Raw genomic sequence first — 6,564 nt, 5'->3', positions numbered from 1 at the left:
TCTAAACAGAAATTCTTCTAGGGACTTTACATTGATACCTGTCAGGGGAGAACACACAAAGAGAAAGGCAGCTGGCACAGGCTTGTAGGCCTCATCAACAAATAGCACTTGAAAATCCAGCCCAGGAGGTTTTACACTTTCCCTTTTGGCTGCCTGATTCCTGTCTGACAGAAAAAGATCAAGTGAAACTGTGTATTTTCTTTGTCTTCTTTAGAGCAGTCTGGTCCAGAGGGAAATTATTGTCTTATGGTTGTGAACAGGAAAAGTGGTTAACATAAGGCCCTTTAGTTATGGGGTCACCAGAGGGAATTTTGACACAAGCTTCTTTCAGGGTATAATCAGCTGAAAGGATATCTGCCTTAGTGTTTCTTCATGGCTACTAACACAAAAAATACTAATTTCTTCACATACTAATACAAGGAAGATAAATACTACATTCTTGATATAATAATCTTTCAGAACACAAGCAGCTTGGTATGTTTCAGTTCATATGTATCATGTATTCCCTGAAGTAGTCCGTGCTGGTAACAACCTTTTAAACCTTCGATCTTTGCTCTGTGTAGAAATGGAAGAGAGAATGCACGCCTTTGTGTAGGCTAACTTTAAATAACCCAAACTATGTTATTAGCAGTCCCAAATAAACTTACTTAATTTCTGGGAAACTTTTCCTTCCACTCAGCCTCTGTATGCAGAATTTAATGTTTTTTGTATATATTCAGATCTGTCAAAAAACACAAGCATAAATTCTGCTCAAAAGCATAGTCATTTCAAGGCACATTATTCGATTACTTAAGGAATTTTGGTAGCAAGATGAAACTGATGTTCAAAAGTGAAAGGCTGGAGCTTTTGTTTGCTTTGAGCATTTGGAATTTAGTCACCTTGCTTTTTAAAGGAAATTCCAACATTTTCTTGAATTTTTTCTCGCGTTTTCCATTTTTTCTCTCTTCACCCAAAGAAAAGGTCATAAATCAAAACAAAAAAAAAAAACAAAACAAAACAAAAACAAACAAACAAAAAAAAAAACGGAGTACAGTGGCATAGTGTAGCAAAGTTTTAACAAAAAGATGGAAATAATAATGGTTGAAATATGACTACCATACACTAGGATTAATATGGTAGAAGACTTCAGACGTGATGGAGCCAAGCTGTTTTCCTCTGTGGCATGATGTATAACAGGAGTCAGCAGCCCAGCATGAGAGATTCAGATTGGACACTAGGATAAATGACGTCACTTAGAAAGGCAGTGTATAGCATATCTATAGACACTCTGTCCATGGAGAGTTTCACATTTTAGAATGTCAAGCTCTCATAACCTGATCCACAGATCCTGATGTTAATGATACTCCTGACTCCAGAGGTTTCTTACAACCAGCATTGCTATGATTCCACTTCAACATGCCATGGAAAATACTGTAGAAAATCAAGAATTTATAAATTATATGGGGATTTCTTTCAAACCCTACAATAAATAAATAAATAAATAAATAAATACAAACAACTTTTGAGCACAGATAAACAAGAATAATAATTTGCTCACATCTTGTTTTGTAATGATGTATGATGAAAACTTGATAAATATTGTGCAATAGAGAATGAAATAAGAAAAATGCAATGATACAGGCTACAGTTACTAAACAAAAGTATTCTCATTTCCTTTAAAAACACAGGCCTCCTTACCCTCTAAGAGATATTTGCCACATGAGTGGTTTTGTTGCACTGGATACAAATGCAACCCATCTGGAGAAAATATCTCAGGGAACCAGCTGTTGAACCAGCAAGAAGGCTTTCTTTGGGCCTCTCTGTTCTGGCTGAGAAAATAGTAAGTCCCTTTAATTAGTATTCTGCTAAATAGAGTTTGGATTCCCATCCTGCTGTTGTATACAAGATGAAAAGGTACCCTCCATCCTTTCCACATCCCCAGGACACTACTTCACTGGATATAATAATTGCTAGAATGCATCTGTAATGACTACAGCTGGGCAACATTTTCCTAACAAACTAGAAATAATTTTCAAAGCTTTCAGCAACCTCGATCCAAATTCTGGCTGCATTTCAGCAAACCTGAGTCCATATTCTGGGCATAATTCTATGCCAGGTTTTGGCTGAAGCTTTTCCAGGAATGCCTTTGCCAGGAAGGGTTTTTCAATGTCATCTGGAAGTCACACTAGACAGTTGATTTTGTGGTTACAAAGAGTTAGGAAAGCCAAATTTGGGAGTTCCAGACTAGATATATATTTTTTAGTCCTTTCAGAACAGAGATAAGATCCAAAACCCCTGAGTATGAGCCTACAGAACATAAACCAAGAGTAACAATAAAATGTCCTTAAAACCATCTGGCACAGAAATCCTCTGTCTTAGATAGACTCAGCTGCATTTTCTTTGCTTGTATGTAATTAGGTCTTTATTTTTTAAGAGGACTGTTACAGGTAACTTTTTGCTTTTGCTTGTCTTTTCACAATAAATAAGTTTAAGCCCACAAATTCAAGACTATCCCCTGAGACAAGTTCAGTTAGCTATGAAGTGGAGGAGAAAACTCAAAGTGGAACAGAATGGTCCCTTTGCCTGACATGTCTCCTTCGATTTTCGTGCTTTACTTAGTTATCTGTACACAGCTGTCTAGGAAGCTGTAAACAAGCCTTAGATAGCCTTGCAGCCATAATACAGTTTCAGCCCTTCTTTCTTCAAAATATGCATTAGAGATATAAATGTATATGTGTGTGTATATATGGGGGGGGGAGAGAGAGAGAGATTGAGAGGGGGGAGGAAAGACATGGACATTAATGAGGACTCAAGTCTCTTTAACAACAGAACAGAATATGGAGTTGGAATAAAACCAAACAAGTGAAAACTAAATTTTTCTTAAAATTATTCAGCTGTTATATCAGCTGTGCAGGTGGTGTGCATTCAGATATTTCAGCTGAATTAGCTAATAAATTCACAGAAATACAGGAAGCTTGGAAAATTTCCAACTTAGATTTGGTATCTTTTGGCATTTGACCTTTACAATTACTTGCTTGGTAAGGTTAATTTTCAATCCTTCTAAATAACAGAATGAATACCCTAAACAAAATAAAGTCCAAAATATGTATAGGATAGCAGATCAATGAGTGGTAAACTCTGTGAGTCTGGAGGAAAAAAAAAAACCATGCCAGTCAAAGTGAATTATTTTTCTTGAGTGAATGAAATTTAAAATAAAACAGAGAACACTCCGGTATTGTACTACAGCACTTGCTATAACATCACAGGAAATTTCATTCAAATCATTTTGGTAACAAAAATTGTCAGATAGAACAGAAACAATCTGTGTTTTCCATGGAATATGATAGCACAGCAGAAAGTTGGTGGGATAAGTCCAGCACAGGAGTCAACTGTAGGCTCCGTCTTGTCAAACTCCCTAGTAGTGACCTGACAAAAGAAGGTAAGAAGCATGTAGAAGATATCTGAGGTGACAGATGTTACTAGCTCCCATAGATTCTAACAGAAAGGATCACTCAGCAACTCTATTCTGACAAAAATAAATAAATAAATAAATAATAATAATCTGCTATGAAAGTGCAAGTCAATATGCTGCTGTAGCACTTGGAAACATGGCTCCACATTGGGAATGATAGTGTTAATCTTAGCACTGCTGCAGATTTTAGGTATGACAGTGGGCCAGGACTCAACTTGTTTGAATGTCTTTTTTTTTTCTCCAGCTGTTATATATTCAAAGAATGCAGAATGCAGAATAATGTTATTGTTCATAACAGGAAAGATTCCCATTCCGCATTTGCATAGCATATAGGATACCAGGACACGCTCTGGTCCAAAGCTTCTGTCAACTCTTGTCATGCAAATAAAAATGGAACTCAAAAGCATGACACCAATTCAAATGGTCAAAATTTACTTACAGCTGCTCTAGCAAGAGGTTGGATTACTGTATGGTTGAACAACCACCATATGCTCCACGAATGAATATCCACAGTTCACCTCCACCTTCCCTGCATAGAGTTAATCATTTGTAAAGCTACATTTATTCAACATTCATCCAAATAAGGTACAGGAAATGGATTTTACCTACTTAAGAAAAATACATTTCAGTCTTTCCCACGTATTTGCAATTGTTTGACAAGAATCAGAAAAAAAATTCCAAGAGGGGTGGACTACTTAGGAAATAAATAAATATATATATATATATATATATATATATATATATATGTATATATATATATAAAACAGTGCTAGAATGCTAACACTAACAGGAAATTGTGGAAATAATATTAAATTTCAAGTTTTGCTGCATTCTCTTTCACTGAAAGTTGAATTACTTTATGTTTCATGCAGGGGGAGAGCTGAGTTGCCAGAAATTCATTATTAAGTTCAATAAGTATATTGCTTTATGGTAAATTGTTCATCTTGACTTACCTCTCTGACAAAGAATCTCCCTAGACCATCATTTTATTGACTACTGTCATCAACATGATTCAAGACTCAGAAGATATTTGAGCTTGGTCTGTACCCCAAATAGACTCTTAGCCAATAACTTCCATGAAATCATAAAACAGCAGACACACTTAGAAATAAGTGCAACGGTAAACAGCATGATACCATTTAAAGAAATAACATTTACAGAATAGCACGGACTCCTTGAGCCCAAAGCAGAATAAATAGAGGCAGCACATCTATTAGCTGCAAATGAATAAAACAGTATTTATAAAATGGGTAATTTGGATCTGATTAATGTTTATAAATGTGTTTATATAAGAATTGGATATTAACCTATAGCTTTAAAAGGTTTAATTAGCCTTGGAATATTGTCTCAGTGTACAATGAAAAATAACTAATTCACAAAGGAAAATGCAAAGGAAATCTGCAAGCCCAAATGAGGTCAATTAATTAAGCAATTTACATAAATTTAAATTGTTATTTTCAGGGCAATTTTGACATTTTGCACTTCCTATTCCCATCACACCAGCAAAAATACTTTTCTGTCACCCTATTTATATGATACATCAATCATCTCATGGGATCACACCAGAGCAGCACACACTGTATAACAGCTTCTACACACAAGCTTTCTGAACCGTGCAGAATCTAGCATTCCATTTCCAGCTGTACTATCTTATCACCAGCAGATGCATTTACAGGCTGTTATAGCTTCATTCTTACCTCCAAATGGAGAAAAGAATATGAAATATGACTTCATCTCCATCACATTTTTACACCCTGAATACCAAACAGATGGTAACAATTACAGATGGGAGGATATTTCTCACACAAGATGCCAAATGCTGCGTAACTCACCAATTGAAATCTGGAACAAGTCACTTAATGCATTTAGTTTATCCAGATCTGAGCTGGTGAAAAAGGGGAGAGAAATTTGGCCTAAGAGTTACATACTACTCTGGGAATACTACAGCAGAAATCTCCTCCTAATACAGCTGCGTCCATACTCTGGTTTTTTTTTTCTTTGTTTTTTTTTTTCTTTTTCTTTTTCCCTATTATCTTTAGAACCAACACAACAAATTCAATAACTCAGATTTAAGAGTGAAAGTAGCTTTCTCAAGAGTGGAGGTCCTTTTGTGGTAATTCCTGCGAATAAATATTTTCAGACTAGTGCCTAGCAGGAGTAAAAGGTGATTCCTCAATCTGCATTGCTCTGTACTGGTTGAACTGTGTCAATGTACCAGACTGAAGCCATGATTCAAGAGCTTATGGAGTGCAGAGAGTGCTGCTTCCCAGCATCACTGAAATTTCAGGTCCCTGGTGTGTCAACATCTCAGGACAGGCTGAAACAGGCTCTTCTCTCCTTTGGTCTTCAAATCCACAACCTCTTGCAAAAAAATGTATTTCTTTAGTTCATGTCTGCTTTTATGAGAATAATATGGGAGCTTTATCCAAGGCTGTGAAATAAACTTAATCCCACTGTATAGCAAAAACTTTTATTTTACTTTAACGCAATATTGCACCTACTCTGACACATTTCTTTACAACATGGACAGTTCTACTGAAAACAGTAATTTCCTAAGACCTTCTTTTTTGCAACCTGTTTGTTTAGTATAGTTATAAGTGATATTTTCACTGCATTATTTCTTCATCAATATAGCATTTCCTTCATTTATATAGTAATTCCTAGACTATGTTGTCAACTGATAAATAAATTTTGCTTGACTGAAGCCAATTAAATAAATCTGAGTTATATCAGTAGAAAACCGGGCTTTTGCGTATGATATATTTCAAGAGTTATCATGGAATTGAAAGTATGAAATAAAGTATAGTCTTCTAAAATTAAAAGAAACACTGTTTTTGGCTTAATTAATTATGTATCACTCAAGAATATTTGAGATTTTAAGTAAGATGTGTTTCAAAGTTGACCTTAACTTGAAAATTTTGAAATATGAACCATGCAAATATCATAGAGGAGATAAGCAGATTCCTTTCTCCAACTCACTGTTTTTCTTCTGTTATATATAACTGCAAAATTCTTGCAAACAGCATAGACGGGAAGCTTCCCTTCATGTAGTCCCTCGCTAGTCCATTTTGTCTTCCTTCTGCTGCTAAGTACCAGTAAGTCACTAAGTCTGT

Source organism: Anas acuta, chromosome 2, assembly GCF_963932015.1.
Source record: "Anas acuta chromosome 2, bAnaAcu1.1, whole genome shotgun sequence".
NCBI classification, from domain to species: domain Eukaryota; kingdom Metazoa; phylum Chordata; class Aves; order Anseriformes; family Anatidae; genus Anas; species Anas acuta.
Note: the sequence above shows the minus strand (reverse complement) of the source record.